This window comes from Sinocyclocheilus grahami, unplaced genomic scaffold, assembly GCF_001515645.1.
Source record: "Sinocyclocheilus grahami isolate Dianchi unplaced genomic scaffold, SAMN03320097.WGS_v1.1 scaffold592.1, whole genome shotgun sequence".
Classification (NCBI taxonomy): Eukaryota; Metazoa; Chordata; class Actinopteri; order Cypriniformes; family Cyprinidae; genus Sinocyclocheilus; species Sinocyclocheilus grahami.
Genome location: NW_015505771.1, coordinates 1 through 18,857, shown reverse-complemented (window position 1 = coordinate 18,857; position 18,857 = coordinate 1). Strand labels below are relative to the sequence as shown.

The 18,857-nt window shown below is 41.8% G+C and overlaps 1 pseudogene; it reads right to left on the bottom strand.

Moving 5' to 3' along the window:
* Positions 1–6,760: 6,760 nt before the first annotated feature.
* On the bottom strand, positions 6,761–7,873 carry LOC107557176 (N-acetyllactosaminide beta-1,3-N-acetylglucosaminyltransferase 3 pseudogene; annotated as a pseudogene).
* Positions 7,874–18,857: the final 10,984 nt, after the last annotated feature.

Here is an 18,857-nt window from a genome sequence, read left to right as displayed (position 1 = left end):
CCACCCCCATCCCCCCCCCCCCCCCTTTATATTGTTTCTACATTATTTTGGAGGTTCAATGTGAAATTACGTATACAATTACAGAAAAACGTGTGAATAATTAGTTTTTTATTTTATTTAAATCGATTCACAGACAGCACTAATGTTAACCTTTTATAGATGTTGGTGTTGATAATATTAGTTCATTTTACTGCTGAATATGCATTTAAATTTAATTTCAAATTTTATAGGCCCCTCAGAAAGAGATTGGGATGGCCACCCACCCCCTTGGCCCCCTTCAAAATTTCAATTCGATAATCTGGCCCTCAAATGAAACTAATTGATTTAGCTTTTTTTTTTTTGTTATTTTGGCCTGGTCGATCCCTTTGTTTCTGAATTTCTTTGTCATTTGTAAATCAATCTGTTTTCTGTTTTGAAAATACACTTATACACTTATGTTGTGGCTACAATGTATATATTTATAATGGGCGGTCAAAGTGCAAAAAGTCTTTGCTCTTTAAAGGTAGTTTGAGGACTGCATATTTAGCAGGTTCTCATTCCTTGAGGAAGCCACACCAAATGATGCCAGTTAGTCATATGCCTACAGACACAGAGGCTGCACTCTGAGCACACAGCATGGGCAGATGCCAGGCAACACTTCATACATGCAGTCATAATGTGTCAAGCTGTAATAAAAAAATTAAAAAAAAAAAACACACATATTTTCCAGTTTATAAAACCTTTTGAGTCTTAAATAGAAATGTAATTATATTGAAACTACATAAAAAAACATGTTAGACCAACAAAATACCTCCAAATATTGTCCTAACTAGTTATCTGAACAAATGATTTGTGGGCTTCCCAGCAAGCACTGCAGCATGAATAAATTATGCGGTTATAGGATTATTGTATTTGCTGACTTTATATGAATTTTTATTGTTGTTTTGTCAGGATTGTTAGTTATTTGTTGTGTAAAGAGCTAATATTTTACATTATTGTCATGTCAAGTGTTGCCTATGTACAACCTTTTGATTATACCAGAAAACTTTGTTTTGTAAGGCGATCATAGTTCACTTTACATATTAAGTGTCATTTAAGACCTACAGTGGGTACGGAAAGTATTCAGACCCCCTTAAATTTTTCACTCTTTGTTATATTGCAGCCATTTGCTAAAATCATTTAAGTTAATTTTTTTTCCTCATTAATGTACGCACAGCACCCCATATTGACAGAAAAACACAGAATCGTTGACATTTTTGCAGATTTATCAAAAAAGAAAAACTGAAATATCACATGGTCCTAAGTATTCAGACCCTTTGCTCAGTATTTAGTAGAAGCACCCTTTTGATCTAATACAGCCATGAGTCTTTTTGGGAAAGATGCAACAAGTTTTTCACACCTGGATTTGGGGATCCTCTGCCATTCCTCATTGCAGATCCTCTCCAGTTCTGTCAGGTTGGATGGTAAACGTTGGTGGACAGCCATTTTTAGGTCTCTCCAGAGATGCTCAATTGGGTTTAAGTCAGGGCTCTGGCTGGGCCATTCAAGAACAGTCACAGAGTTGTTGTGAAGCCACTCCTTCGTTATTTTAGCTGTGTGCTTAGGGTCATTGTCTTGTTGGAAGGTAAACCTTTGGCCCAGTCTGAGGTCCTGAGCACTTTGGAGAAGGTTTTCGTCCAGGATATCCCTGTACTTGGCCGCATTCATCTTTCCCTTGATTGCAACCAGTCGTCCTGTCCCTGCAGCTGAAAAACACCTCCACAGCATGATGCTGCCACCACCATGCTTCACTGTTGGGACTGTATTGGACAGGTGATGAGCATTGCCTGGTTTTCTCCACACATACCGCTTAGAATTTAGGCCAAAAAGTTCTCATCAGACCAGAGAATCTTATTTCTCACTATCTTGGAGTCCTTCAGGTGTTTTTTCATGTGTCTTGCACTGAGGAGAGGCTTCCGTCGGGCCACTCTGCCATAAAGCCCCGACTGGTGGAGGGCTGCAGTGATGGATGACTTTCTACAGCTTTCTCCCATCTCCCGACTGCATCTCTGGCGCTCAGCCACAGTGATCTTTGGGTTCTTCTTTACCTCTCTCACCAAGGCTCTTCTCTCAGTTTGGCCGGACGGCCAGCTCTAGGAGGGGTTCTGGTCGTCCCAAACGTCTTCCATTTAAGGAATGGATGCCACTGTGCTCTTGGGAACCTTAAGTGCAGCAGAAATTTTTTTGTAACCTTGGCCCGATCTGTGCCTTGCCACAATTCTGTCTCTGAGCTCTTCAGGCAGTTCCTTTGACCTCATGATTCTCATTTGCTCTGACATGCACTGTGAGCTGTAAGGTCTTATATAGACAGGTGTGTGGCTTTCCTATTCAAGTCCAATCAGTATAATCAAACACAGTTGGACTCAACTGAAGGTGTAGAACCATCTCAAGGATTATCAGAAGAAATGGACAGCACCTGAGTTAAATATATGAGTGTCACAGCAAAGGGTCTGAATACTTAGGACCATGTGATATTTCAGTTTTTCTTTTTTAATAAATCTGCAAAAATGTCAACAATTCTGTGTTTTTTCAACAGTTCATGGGGTGCAGTGTGTACATTAATGAGGAAAAAAAATTAACTTAAATGATTTTTGCAAATGGCTGCAATATAACAAAGAGTGAAAAATTTAAGGGGGTCTGAATACTTTCCGTACCCACTGTATATATAATAGATTAATTTGTTGTGTCACTTATTGAATTTGCTGAACAAGAAATCAGTTGTTGTCTTGACAAATTTATTGGCTAAATGAGGCATTTTGCATTTAGTGAACAAACAAATTCACATTGAAAAAACAAAGTAGTGTTACTTAATACAGTTAAGACAATAGAGAGAACTTCTGAATGCATCACGTTGCCTTGGATTTTTAACTTTTCTCGACAATTAATTTTTTACAGTGACATCACCTAAGATGAGTTTCATTTTCTCCATAGTTCTGTGTAACAGTTAATAAGTTACAAACTTGTTCAATAGACTATACCATTGATTTGTTCAGGTTACCCATTTTCCAGCAATTACAATAAATGAGGCAATCAAGCTTCAACAGAAAACTGTAAAAGCACCAAAAAGTCACATAAAAATTCTTATGATTTGTGGTTTTTATCTTCTGAAATGTCTTCCAAGAACGTACAATGCAATGGAACAATAAACCCGTTTTCTGCTATTGATGTCTATTCTGGGCTTAATTGTGCCCAGAATTGTTCCTGTTGGGAACAAAGAATGGCTATTCATTTTTTGTTGTTGTCCTGTAACTTAAACTGGGGAGGAGAATTCATGATATAATTGAGCACTTAAATACTTGACTTGTTTTTCTGAAAGTCTATTCATTCTCAGGTGATAACAAGAACCCTGCTGACTAAGTGCTGCCATTATTTTAATCCTTACAAAGGGATTTACTGGCATGCAAGAAATACCCTTTTCCTAAGAGAATACTGCATTGTAGATTATGGGAGGCACTTCCAGTTTGGGGAAGTTCCACTCAAAAAGACAAATCACTTCGAAACTCTGGAATAATCTACCTTTATATATTAGACAGGCCCAAACACTTGCTGTCTAAATCTAGTTAAAAAACTTACTTTTACAGTTTGCCGTTTAACACAGTGTGAGAGCTGTTCGCTTTATAGTGTTGTTGTTGTTGATTTTCTATTATTGTTATATTTTATTCATGTTTGTACAGCACTTTGGTAAACACTTGTTGTTTTAAGAAAGTGCTTTATAAATAAACTGTGACTTTGACCAAAATAGGTGTAAAAAAGTCTCTTGAACCTGCATTAACAAAATACATTTTAAGTTAATCATTCCTCATAGTCACACTCCCTGTTTTAAAGGGGCCATATGATGCGATTTCAATTTTTCCACTCACTCTAACCCCTGGCCTCCGCTCACTCTAGCCGCCGGCCAAAACTACTTTGTTTGGTCTTCCAAAAGAGGACACGACTAGAAATCAGTGGTTAAGTTGTATTTACAACACTGTTCCAGAACAGTTCAACCCAAATATTCAGATGTGTGCAGCACATTTTATGGAGGACTGTTTCCTGATCCTGGTAGAGTAGACCACAATGCCGGCTATTCTGACTCACAGACTGTAAGTACGTTTTTATATATAAAGAATTTGCCACTGACAATTCAAACGCGAGTTTTGAACAGTGTAGAGTAGCGTTTGTTGTTTGTCATTTCTCCGATCACAAATGCAGACATGGTTTTATGTTTACGCGGCGCGATGCAATGCGTAAAAAGACAGTATAAGGCATTATAATCTGTAATTATGTCCCCACTGGATGCAACAAATGCCTCGTTTATAATGGGTTTTAATGTTTTTGTATCGTCGCTCCGGCCGGACAGGGCATCACAGTATGGTAAGGGGCATAACATTTCTGTCACATGCTTGAGGTATTCGACCAATCACAATGCTGGCCAATCTGAGCACACCTCGCTTTTCAGACCGATGAGCTTTGTAAAAATCGACGCATTTCAGAAAGGCGGGGCATAGAGGAGAAACAATAATGTACAGTATGTGAAAAATAATGTGTTTTTTTAACCTTAAACCGCATAAACACATTTCATTACACCAAATACACAAAATAATGTGTTCTTTTTAGCAACATCATATGACCCCTTTAATAAGCTAAGAGCTATAAATACTATTAAGTGTTTGTGCTAGTCAACTAACGTTCTACACTATTTGTATGACACAATCAAATAAACAAGCTCTTGATTAATCAAGTTATGCCGTGGTAACATGGGTCATATGGTTTAAACTATGATTTATTTTTTTCATTTTTACCTGAACTTGGTGTAGTAATTAACCAGAAAAAAATAAAAATAGCACTTCATGAACAAAAGGAAACATCCAGAGAACTTGTTTTGCTTTTTTAGTACATTTAATTTGCACAGTTGGATGTTCTTATGTTATGTTTATGCATACTGAATAATAGACTGTTGTTTCAACAACAGGAAAAAAGAAATGTCACTCACACTGCCAATAAAAATATCCCACATTAATAAAGAAACATAACATTGTGTAGTAAGCATGAGAAACCCCTGACAAAACAGCATTATTTCCTTTACTATTATTTGCTTTAATTGCTGTCTATTAAATGGCATGGCTGTAAGGTGAGAAATAAAGTTATTATAAATTTTCATTGTGAAAAAATTATCTTCAAATCACAGTAGATAAGTGTCTGTGTAATATATGTTTTTACTAGGTTAAATCACCAAACAGCACCAAAAAAAAAAAAAAATCCACTAACAATAAATTAGGAATATGAGGGGAAAAAGGAATCTGCAATACATACTAACAAAAATCCCCAGATTTACAATCTACCTCAGTGTAGTAAACATGTCCAGTCTTCATAGATAAAAAATACAGGTACCCGGAAACTTACTCAAGTAAGTTTAAGTAACATGACAAATAAACATTACTGATATTAAATCTAGTCAAAGGGATTGTTTGCCCAAAAATTAAAATTCTGTCATTGTGTTAAGCAGAGGAAAGAATCACATGCAGGTTTGGATCAACATGAGGGTGAATAAATAGTGACATAATTTTTTATTTTTGGGTGAACTATCCCTTTAAGTATGATAAGTACAAGTCAGTTTTATAAATAAGCTTACTGGCACAGCTATGCCAATGTTGAGGTACTGGATTTAGGATATGTAAGAGTTAACTCAAGAGAACTGCTCTGAGTGAGGATCCTACTTCAGTGGATGAAACAGCAAAGCAAACAAAGGGAATAAAGTCACATCTACACAACCAACACCATGAGTAAATGTAAACGGTACCGCAGTTCATTATTATTTGACCTTTGAAGGTCGTATTTGGTATTACAAATACGAACTGTTGCAGAAAAGTCATGAGAGCGCTATCAAATGTTATCGCATGTAACTTCATAAGCATTACACAATGTGTTAAAAATATAGGCTATCAAAATGATTTATATGCTAAAGCACATTAAAGTTTACATGAACAGCTGCTTCTCTGTAAAAATGAATAGGACAGTCTGGAGAAATGTAGGCTGTCAGAGTAACAGTATTCATTTTCTCCTCCAAACAAGGAAAGTAAAATGTAATATAAACATAAATATTCAACGAAAGCAGAAATATCCCAGGACTCATAAGTATCCTACAATTATTTGTACTTTGTTACAATACAGCACTGTACTTCATAATACACACCTTTTACTCCTCTTTTTTCAGCAATCATTTTGCATAGAGAATCCTACTTCATTCTTATATATTGCACAATCTCACACAAAAAAAGCTACAAATGCTATCCGTGAATTGGTACCCTTTTAAAAGGTACTAATATGTACCATTTAAGACACTAATATCCACCCTTTAGGGGTAAATAAGGTACAAATGTATACCTTTTGGAAAGGTACCGCCCCAGGGACAATTTTTCCATCTTTTTGTCTGAGAGGGCACTAAATTCCCCTGGTAAAATTAGATTTTAAAGAGAATATAGATGTTTCTATTTCTATATACTGAGAAGCACTCTCAGGTTGCTTAAAAACAAAAAGATCATGAAGATTATAATCACCATTGCTGAGAAAGGAATCAACCACCCTTTACATTTAAAGTGCAATAGACCACATAATTTTAAAAAGGCAATAATTTTGCCATGTTTTAGAACTTTCACCATGTTTAAAAAATCATTCTTGTAAAGCAATCTTAATCACATTAATTCCAGCAAGCTATTATGTTTCCCTTTTAAAGTAATCACACACCCTATTAATTTATAAGAGTTTATAAGGATTTTGTCCTTCCACATTGCAAACGTGGGTTTTGTATTTCATTCCACATCACAAAAATCATGTGCGGCGGGAATCTGTGGACTAAAATGATTTCTCTGTAATAACAAGGGTGAAATTTGTCTACGTTCGCAGCAGGGATAAGCAGACCAGCGGTCCTTACACCAAGGTGGGATGTAGGTTTGAGGCCAGCCTTTTGCAAACACATTCCCATGTAAACATCATCAATGGGCAGCAGATCTATAGAGTGAGACATTTTGTAGATTGTTTTGGCCGTGAAGCCGGAGAGAAGAAAGCCTCCTCCGCCACAGTATGGAGGATAACTTTCAGACTCCTGAACCTGCACCGGGACAAAGTATTTACTTGAAGGATGTCTGATAGGACCTACGTTCTGGATGAGGTGACCTGTAAAGAGATGTTTACTTCCATCGTTGCCCTTCTGACCATGAAGATACTCAACCATGTTAAACGTATTAGCAAAGATGTCATCGTCTCCATTTAAAAGAAATCTGGTGTGTGGGCACCATCTTTCCATCCACTCAAAGAAAAGGATCTGCTTCATTGTGAGATTAAAGAAAGAATCATTGAATTCCCACTGTAAAATGTCCTTGTTCTCACTGTTCTCCAGCTTCAATAGATTATTCAACCTGTGCTTCTCAAAGCCAGTTCTGCTTGTTCCGATTATGAAGACTCTCCGGATCCACACACCTTTGTGCAGTCTTTCCTTAGCCCATGTTTTCCGCAGAACTTCTCGTCGTTCGTAATTCTCTGGAGAACTCTTGATGACGAGCAGAAGGAAGACATCTGCAGAGTATTGGGGTCCGCCACACTTATTAGGCACGTCAAGAAGCATGGGAAAACTCCTACAGTGTTGGTAAAGCAGGAAGTCTTGAATATGATTTGGCAGAGTAGAAAATCCATTCACATCATAAGCAGACATATTCTGCTGACAACCCGAAGACAAAGGTTGGAGAGTTTCGAATCTGGGCAAATCGTCTTTGCTCTTCAGTGTCACATCATTTTCAAAATCGTTTTTGTTCATGAAAGTGACCAGGCACACAACACCTGTCAGAAGTAACGCTATCATCAGAAAGTTTTTCCTTCTCATCTTTGCACCTGTTTAAGAACAAAGACACAATTCATAATTAATGTTACTCAAATACAAAAGTGTTTGAACTTTGCCAAAAACTTCAGAACATGAATGAGAATCACAGTACAACACATTTGGGAATAATTACAAAATAATTTTTACTAACACTTAGATTTAAAAAATAAATAGCCTTCCTGATAACGTTCGGGGTTCAGACACACTCTCTGTTTAAATCTAGGGTAAAGACATATCTCTTTGGCCAAGCATTCAAATAATGCATCTCATATCTGATCAAATGCACATTATTATTCTTTAGCTTGGGTTAAACAAATACATTTTGCTTGGTTGGAACAGCAGCTACGCTAATTATGTCTCTATTTGTTTATCTGTTTCTGCCACAGGATTGACATCCCGTGGTAACTAGGATTTACACAAGCTTCAGTCTGGATCCAGAACACCTGAGAAGAGATGATGCCAACACCTCAGAGGACCTCAGATGATGCCAACCCTGAAACAACATACAGAACTACCAAATTTTGCTATAAGTTTGATTGCATCATATAATAATTGCTGTTAATAGTGTTCATCGTCTGTTTGATTACGTCTTTAATTGTTTTTTCTGTACATTTCTGCCATATGTACATTAACTGACAGTCACCACTGATAAGCTACTACTAAATATTGTAGAAACTTAATTTGCTGTAAAGTTGCTTTGCAATGATTTGTATCGTGAAAAGTGCTATACAAATATACGTGAATTGAATTGAAAAATAAACTTGAAAAACAAAAGTGTATGTATGTGTGTTTGTTAGGGCGTTCAGCAGACCCGCCGTTGACACGGGGGACAGGGGGGGTCATGACCCCCGCAGTTTGGAAAAGACAGCAATCGCCCCCCGCACTTTTGATAAGGGAAAATTATGACTGCCGGTCGAGCTAGTGACTTTTCGCACCGGAATAGCCCCACGTGTTTCACTCTGCACACAGCGCTTTAATCTGCCAGTGTGTTTACACTAAGGATTAGCGCCTCTCGCAGCTCTTTGATCTTGTGCTTTCACTATGAAAGTGTCAGTCTATCCCTGCTGCGCTCGCGGATCATCTTCTTCAATGAAGTTGGCCCCGCCTCCCCTGCTCTTGCGTTTCTCCCCTCCCAGCTACCTTGAAGAAGAAACAGCGAACTCGCGGGTTTGAGCGATCAACCTTGAGTGAATTTATGCTGGCACAGTCCCCGCGTTTCACTCTCCATGCTGCACTTTGATCTGCCAGCGCGATAGTCTGTCGCGGCTCTCCTTCAATGAAGGCGGCCCCTCCCCTCGTCCACTATGAGCGGAGCAGAGAGAATGCATGCAGCACTTTTGATCTGCCGGTGTAAGGATCATCAATACCCTCTTCTAATGAATGGTTTTATCTTCTTAGGCAGATTGAAAGAAAAGGCTGTCACTATGATTATCACTGACAGCTTCAGACTCTGGATGCGTCTGGACCACACCCATGGGGGTTGACTGCTCTTGCTTCGAAAGCATCAAGTCTAGCGCCCCCGAATGGCCTCTGTCATGCCTCCAAGCACCTTGTGCAGCTCCGGGTGCTGACGGCAATGTGTTTGTGGTAAATACTGTTGTGAACACTGGGCCCGTTCAAATAGCGCCCACACAACCGATTGCTGTTATAGCAAGAGAAATAAAACACAAACATTTTCAAAAGAGAGAAAATGTTCTCTTCCTCTTATCACTAGCATCAGGTCCCCACTAGGCTGCCTGTCGCTCGAACCAATCAAACCCCTCGCCACACGGGCCGAGGCCTGGCAGGCCATCCCCGGAGTGTCAGACTGGGTTTTGGGGATAGTAAAACGAGGTTATAAACTTCAACTCGCTCGAAGATCCCCGTGATTCAGCGGCGTGGTTTCCACCTCGGTTCAGAGCAAGGACACACACGTCCTGCGCACCGAGGTGATGAATTTGCTGGCGGCTCAGAGCGAATCAGGTTTCTACAGCTGATACTTCCTCATCCCCAAAAAAGGATGGTGCCCTGAGACCCATCCTTGATTTCAGATACCTGAACCGCGGCCTCATAAAAATTGAAACAGATCCTCTCACAATTATGCTCAGGGGACAGGTTCTTTTCACTGGATCTGAAAGATGCCTACTTTCACATCCAGATAGCCCCCCACCACAAGAGATTCTTGAGATTCGCCTTCAAGGGATTGGCTTATCTATACGCGGTCCCTCCCCTTGGACTGTCCCTAGCTTCTCGCACTTCTACGAAGTGCATGGATGCGGCTCTTTCCCCGGCTGAGACAGACGGGAATCCACATTCTAATTACCTCGATGACTGGCTCATTATGGCCCAGTCGAAGGACGAGCTACTATCCCACATATCCTTACTCCTTAGACACTTATAGTGCCTGGGACTCAGGTTCAACTTTGCCAAGAGTGCGCTGTCCCCCAGCCAACGGATATCGTTCCTGGGAACAGTTCTCGACTCAGCCCGAATGAGGGCGGTAGTCACGCCAGATCGTGCACTGGCTATTCGGAAGCTCGCGGCCTCATTCGAAATTGGAGCCCTCTCAAGGCATTTCAGAAGATGTTGGGCCTCATGGCCTCAGCGTCTCCAGTACTTTAGCTGGGCCTGCTTCGCATGCGGCCCCTTCAGTACTGGCTGAAACCACGAGTTCTGTCCCACGCCTGGTGCCATGGACGCATGCGTGTCATAAATCACCATGGCAGTCTCTCCTCGAAGCGCCTCTTCATTCTGGTAGAGTGCCTCCTGGAATGGGCTCAGCTAAACTTGCGTTCGCTGAGAGCAGCACATGTGCCAGGCAGGTTGAACCAGGGAGCAGACAGGCTATCCCGGAGCAATGTGCCCTCAGAAGAGTGGATGCTCCACACACATACGGTTCAGAGAATCTGGGAGATCTTCGGCAAGGCAAAAGTCGACCTCTTCGCCTCAGAAGACAACTCTCACTGCCCAATTTACTTTTCGAAGGACAAGGATGCATTGGCCCACGACTGGCCCAACCTCCTCCTTTACACTTTCCCCCCCAATCGCCATGATCCCACATGTAATCAGGCAAATCAAGGAACGGAAACACAAGGTTCTGCTGGTGGCCCCGCTCTGGAGGACCAAACACTGGTTCGCAGAGCTGTCTCAGCTGCTTATAGCAGCCCCGTGGCCCATTCCCCTGAGACGAGACCTCCTCTCTCAGGCGAACAGAACGATATGGCACCCCCAGCCCGAACTGTGGGCTCTGCACCTCTGGCCTCTCGATGGGAGCCTACGGACCTCTCTGAGAGCGTGCTAAACACAATATCTCAGGCTAGAGCACCCTCTACAAGGCGGCTCTATGCCCTTAAATGGTCTGGCTTCTCCGCCTGGTGTATGGCCCGCGGCACAGACCCAATTTCCTGCGACATATCTCTGATATTGTCCTTCCTGCAGGAGCTGTTGGATAAGGGTCAATCCCCTTCCACGCTCAAGGTCTATTTAGCAGCCAAACACGCTCCTATAGTTGGCCAGTCAGTGGGCAGGAACAACCTAGTTGTTCACTTTTTTGAAAGGGTCTAGGAGGCTCAACCCGCCTCGCCCTGTCACCGTCCCTACATGGGACCTGCCCACGGTGTTTAGGGCTCTTAAGAGCCCTCCTTTCGAGCCGCTACAGTCCATTGACCTAAAAACCTCTCTGCTACTGGCGTTAACATCGGTAAAAGCGTATGGGTGATCTGCAGGCAGTGCCGGCCCTACCTAATAAGCGATATATGTAACTGCATAGGGCCCCCGTGGCCACCAGGGGGCCCCGTGTCAGGAGTTCAGACAGAAATCATGGGAGTAAGGTGAGATGATGGTGGAGATGGCAACAGCAGAGCTGAGCTGGAGCGTTCTCTGAAGCTGAACTTCCATAGGAATTAATTAAAAACTTTCATGGACACGTACCGTAAGTGTCTGACAAATCTTGTAGAATGCAATACGCGCTCAGCACCTCCGGTCCCGATCGCGAAATCGAAACTAAAAAGGATGCATGCGCGCATTCAAACGCAATTTCATTACCAGCAGTTTGAGAGCGGCTGCGGCTCCCTGATGCATGCAAATTAGGCTGCATACAATATCTAGGCTGTAATTAGTATGCACACTATAATAGGATGTGCAGTTATAACCATCTCTTAGCTCTGTATCATGCTTGAAGAAAATGTTGGTTTCTTTTTGCGCTTTGATTTGAATATTGAGAGAGTAGCCTACTTTGATTATGGTTGCACTTAATAAGACTAAGAAAGACGGTTTCTTTTTTTTAATGATCAATTTGTGGAAAAAAGTTCAGATAGGAGGTCAAACATTCTAAAAACTCATAGCCTGCAAGTACAATTCTATAGGTCTGAAGAGACTCATGAAATCATACAGAAGAGAAGTCAGTCAGTTGAGTTTGTGGCTAAATCTTTTACAGTGCTTGAGTATTCTCTGTTATTGCATATAATAATTCATACTCAGAAAGCAGAACTGAGATGGCATTTATTGCAAGATTAGTTAAAACATTACAATGCACCTGCAGACTATTTTTCCAGGCATGTTTTTCATCATTGAAGATTTCTTAAAATAGTGTAAAAATCTTGTCTAGTCTCATTCTTGTGAACCCTATCGCTCAGATGTCTGCCTTCACTTTAATGTTGCTTAAATCGGTTTCAACATGTGTTTACACTTATATTTGATTATTTTTGCATTTTGGACTGTCATGCCAGCCCAGAAAATTTATTATTTTTCTATTATTATTATTATACTTGTAACGGGGCTGACGAGACATGAGACGTGTGGATCCATCTGCAGGCTTTATAAGTTCACAAACGGCCTCCATAACCGTGACAGGACAGGATGAGGATTCCCCGACGGCCTCCATAGCCGTGACAGGACAAGCAGGGAGTTCGTAAACGGCCTCTATAGCCGTGACAGGACAGACAAAGAGTTTCCAGACGACCTCCTTGGCCGGAACAATACAGACAGAGAGTTCATAGACGGCCTCCTTGGCCAGAACAGAACAGACAGAGAGTTCATAGACGGCCTCCTTGGCCGGAACTGGCCAGGCAGAGAGTTCATAGCCGGCCTCCTTGGCCGGAACTGGCCAGGCAGAGAGTTCATAGCCGGCCTCCTTGGCCGGAACTGGCCAGGCAGAGAGTTCATAGCCGGCCTCCTTGGCCGGAACTGGACAGGCAGAGAGGTCATAGACGGCCTCCTTGGCCAGAACAGAACAGACAGAGAGTTCATAGGCAGCCTCCTTGACCGGAACAGAACAGACAGAGAGTTCATAAACGGCCTCCTTGGCCCGAACAGAACAGACAGAGAGTTCATAGACAGCCTCCTTGGCCGGAACTGGACAGGCAGAGAGTTCATAGGCGGCCTCCTAGGCCGGAACAGGACGAGCAGAGAGTTCACAGACGACCTCCTTGGCCGGAACAGAACAGGCAGAGAGTTCATAGACGGCCTCCTTGGCCGGAACAGGACGAGCAGAGAGTTCATAGACGACCTCCGACGTGACTCTGGACGAACAGTTGAGATGTGACGAGACTCTGGACGAACAGCTGAGACATGGTGAGACTCTAGAAGATCAGCTGTGACGTAACGAGGCTCTGGCAGCTCAGCTGAGACTTGACTGGACTCATGATGATCAACTGCGCCTTGACTTGACTCATGAGGATCAGCTGTGACTTGACTTGTCTCATGAGGATCAGCTGCGACTTGACTCATGAAGATCAGCTGCGACCTGACTTGACTCATGACTATCAGCTGTGACTTGACTCATAAATATCAGCGGTGACTTGACCAGACTCAGGATAATAAACTGTGACTCGGTTTGACTCATGACGATCAACTGTGACTAGACTTGACTCGGGAAGATTAGCTGTGGCTTGACTGAACTCAGGAAGAACAGCTGTGACTAAACTTGACTCATGATAATGAATTGTAACTTGACCTGACTCATGATGATCAACCGTGGCTTGACTAGATGCTGTTGTGTCCGCCATCTTGTGAGGGTGCTCTGCTGTCGCCGCCATCTTGCAATCAGGCTCCGCTTCTGCCGCCATTTTGTGAGCGTGCTCTGGTACAGCCACCACTTCAGTCACACACATTGTGTCGCGTTCTTCCTCCGCGACACCCACAGTAAACAAAGATCCGACAGTCAACAGAGCATAATCCATGAACTGAGCGAGTGATGAACGTGGACCCTTGCGTCTAAGCTTAGCCCTCAGAGGTTGATTTATGCCATCGCAGAAAAACTATATTAATAAACAGTCTGGTAACTCAGAATAGTGAGCGATGGCTAAAAACTCTCGGATATGGTTCTCCAATGATCGTGGACCCTGTTTAAGGGCTAACAAAATCCTTGCTGTGTCCATACCTGGCCAATGTTCCTCAGAAAAGCTGCTGGGTCCTTGTAGGGCTGAGTATTCTGTAACGGGGCTGACGAGACATGAGACGTGTGGATCCATCTGCAGGCTTTATTCAAGAGACGTGGTAAACAGGCAGGGTCAAAACAATGGCAAACAGGTATATGGCGGGCAAAACACAAGAATAGTCCCAGGGCTAGCGTAGGTCACCTATCAGCAGACAGAATCACAGGGGCGAGACGAGAGGGAGAAATCCAAGAAAACAGGCAAAGATCAGAAACCACAAAAACAGGCAAGGCAAAACAAGGAAAACACGGAGACTCGGAAAGGGGTACAGGCTAAACAATACTCAGCAGAGAAAGGTGGTTAGAGTGGGTGTTATATAGTGAGTGAGGTGATTAGAAACAGCTGTGTGCAATCAGTGCAGTGTGCAAATCGTGCAAAGAATGATGGGATATGTAGTCCGGGGTGCTATGCAACAGTTTGTGTTGTGCGAGAGTCAATGAAATGGAAAGGGTGACCTCTGGTGGTGAATAAACGGAAGTCCATAGACCGAATTCGTGACAATACTGTTCTCTAACACAATTTTCATAACCAGGTGTTTTTGCTTTAAGCATTAATCTCACTGAATTTTGATATATTTCTCTTAAGCAATCGTTAAACTCTTTAATTTTTAAATTTTAAACTCTTTAGTTTTAAAAGTTTGCTTAAATGGGTTGTTTTTTCAGCCCATGCATTGCATTTTCAGTGTCACACAATATAAAAAATTAAAATAATTAATATTGTCATAATTTAAAATGTATTTGTCTTACATGGACCCATTGTTATAAACACTGCTTTGTTATTAGATTTATTTATTTATTTTTATTTTTGAGCTAAATCTCAAAATTGTCCTATGGTGTGACTGCCTCAAGGATGTTCCATAAATTACAACTTTTATAAATTAAAAAGAAAAGCATACAATTGTTAATATAAACCTCAGGCATAATTTTACAAGTGTCTATTTTAGTAATTGGCAATCATTTTTTCATCCATATATTTCTAAAAGCATATGAACTTGATACATTATGTCACTGAAAACGATGTCCTCCGGTGTGACACCATATCCTGTTTTTAAACTACACGGACAACTTTAATTAGTTGAAGAACCAGGAATAGTGTTTTACAAAAAAACGTTTTTTACTGGATATTTGTCAACTACCCAAATATATTTTCCTATCTATATCTTGAAAGATAAATATATTGAGTAAAACAAATTGGTAAATCTTTACAATTAGGTGTCAGTGTAGGATGTGTACTTTGGAATGGGATGCGGGCGGAAAACCCTAAGCAGATTTTCAAAAGGGGCCCCCATACCTACAGTTTCACCTAACCGCCCGCATCCCATTCCTTTAAAATGCTAGGGCCGGCCCTTTCTGCAGGCGCTCTCTGTGAGCCCTACCTGCTTCGAATTCGGGCCCAATGACTCCAAGGTCGTCCTGAAGCCGAGGCATGGTTATGTACCTAAAGTGCTCACGACTCCGTTCAGAGCTCAGGTGATAGCTCTTTCGGCGCTTCCTCCTTCGGAGCAGGACCAAGAGCTAAATCTACTCTGCCCCATCAGGGCATTGAAAATATACATTGAGCGTTCCGCCCCGTTCAGGCTGTCGGATCAGCTTTTTGTAAACTTCAGGTGACCGCACCAGAGGGTCTTCGGTCACGAAGCAGAGACTTTCCATATGGATAATTGACGCTATTTCAATAGGCTGGGCCTCGCCGTCCACATTTACCAGGTTTTATAATCTGGACGTCCCGGCTTACAAGCTCTGGTCATTTCTGCTTAATGGATTTACTCTAGCAAAACCAATGATAAATCAGGCATTTGCCTTCTCTATATGCTCTTGGCCCCCACTGGGCCGACCTCTGTGAGTTTGGCCCTATCGCTTCCTGTGGGGCTTCCCTACAATTACTAGGTCCCTCTGGGCCCTTGGTGCTCAAGGCAAGTTCAAGCATTGGTCGTTCCTCTAACATAGCACGGCGAGATTGTACTGGTTCCCCAAAGCGTCTTAAGCAAGCGGTTAAGTGGTACGAGTGAAGTATCGATAGGGAACGTACTCGGTTACTAACGTAACCTCGGTTCCCTGAGATACAGGAATGATTACTGCGCTGCAGGCCGTGCTATGTAGCTGCACGACTCGGTCGTCGCTTCAGTCGAAGCAACCTGAGGATCCTATGGCAAAATGCATGCTTATATAGCCAGATGCCCCGCCCATATTGGCGGGCTCTGGCGGGCTGTGCCGCCATAGGTTTGTGCAGCTCCGCTGCCAAGCCATTGGTTCGTTTTAAAATACACTGCACGAACCAATGGTCGTGCAGTTACACTGCGTGATTGAAAAAGGCTTCAGTATTCAGAGAAAAAGGAGTTTCCCCAAAGCGTTTTAAAGGGGTCATATGATGTTGCTAAAAAGAACATTATTTTGTGTATTTGGTGTAATGAAATGTGTTTATGCGGCTTAAGGTTAAAAAAAACATTATTTTCCACATACTGTACATTATTGTTTCTCCTCTATGCCCCACCTTTCTGAAGCGCATCGATTTTTACAAAGCTCATTGGTCTGAAAAGCGAGGTGTGCTCTGATTGGCCAGCTATCCAGTGCGTTGTAATTGGCCGAATACCTTAAGCGTGTGATGGAAATGTTACGCCCCTTACCATACTGTGATGCCCTGCCAGGCCGGAGCGTAACATAAAACCATGTCTGCATTTGTGATCGGAGAAATGACAAACAACAAGCACTACTCTACATTGCCCAAAACTCGTGTTTGAATCATCAGTGGCAAATTCTTTAAATATAAAAAATGTACTTACAGTCTATAAGTCAGAACAGCCGGCATTGTAGTCTACTCTACCAGGATCAGGAAACAGTCCTAAATATAAAATGTGCTGCACACATCTGAATATTTGGGTTGAAGTGTTCTGGAACAGTGTTGTAAATACAACTTAACCACTGATTTCTAGTCGTGTCCTCTTTTGCAAGGCCAAACAAAGTAGTTTGAAACACAGCGTCACACGCGGCGGTGGCCTAGAGTGAGCGGAGGCCGGCGGGCTGAGTGAGAGGAGGCCAGTTAGCTTGAGAACGGCGCGACCGGCGGATTCGACGAAGGAGCGGCCGGCAGGCTTGAGGCAACCACATGTGATGACCCCAGGCTGGACTCCGCATCACTCTAGCACCATATGACCCCTTTAAGCAAGACTCAGTACTCGTTCCCATATCTCAGGGAACCGAGGTTACATTAGTAACAGAGTACGTTTTATGGTTATGTGGCGAGCCTGAGTATAGTTTTACACATCATCCCAGTCTATTGGTTGCTTTGTGTCTTCCCTTATTCCTATTGGTGGATTACTGAAATTTTGAAAATATATCCATTATTTCCCACTCTGCTTCCTCTTTCAATCGCCGTTAAAATAGAAGATGATGAAAAAGCTCCCTATTTACAACAACAGCCTTTGCTCAGACACATTCTTATTCAGGTAAGTGCAGTTTTGGTGTTTTAAATGTTTTCTAGGGGTGTAATGGTACACTTATTCGTACCGAAAATTGTACCAAACAAATACAGTGTAATTTTAACCACAGCACGTGCGGAACTTAATCCATTTCTGTTCATAACCGTAAATAAATCTTCACTATACATTATTACTACACTGTAAAAAATGACCGTGAATTTAACGGTAAAAGACTGTAAAAATGCTACAGTAAAAACCTGTTAAATGGTTAACGGTAAATTCCCCTACTATATACTGTGAAAAACTGTATTGGACATTACATGTACTGGACATTAATTTTACGTTAGTACACCGTTTTTGGAAGTGAAATTTACAGTGAATAACCGTAAAGTGACATTCCCAGAATTCCCTGTGTTACATTTCAAATTTGATGTTTTTTTGTTGAAATAACTGTTTCTTCTTAGTTTGTTCTTATCAGTTTTGTATATTAGGGTTGCATGTTACACCTAATGTTGTTAAATGAATGTTTATTGCATTATTTCAGTTTCATGTGTGTTACCATGATGGTGTTTAGTGTTTGTGTGAATGAGACTGTGCACCTTCTATACATGTTATTATTTAAAAGCTGCTTGTGATGGGGTTTGGTTTAGTGTTGCTTTCGGCAACAAAAATTATGACTAAATATAGTCGTCAACGAACCTTTATCACATGACGAAAACGAGACGAGACGAAAATGCTGGTCATGTGACGATGACGATAATTAAATGTATAATGCAATATCGTTGATGAATAAAAACGAGACGAAACGTGACTTACAAAATAAAAACTATGCTAAAATGTCTCTTCATTTTCGTTGACCAAAACGAGACGAAACGAAATGTTATAACGTTATTTCGTCTCGTTATTATTATTATTTTGCAGTATTTCTGTTTCCCGTGTCTCGCTTCAGGGGCTGGATCAGGTCGCACTGCGCAGACGCAGGCGACAACACTTCCTCAAGCCCCACTCGCGGAATTATTTAGAACAGTGTTTCCCAACCGGGGTCTGTCGAGAGCAGGGGTGTCGTGTAAAAAAAAAATGTTTTAATATTTTTAAATTGCTAAAATGTTCAAAAAAGCAGCTGTAAGGTCAAAAATTATCAAAGACTTCTGCTTTCCTG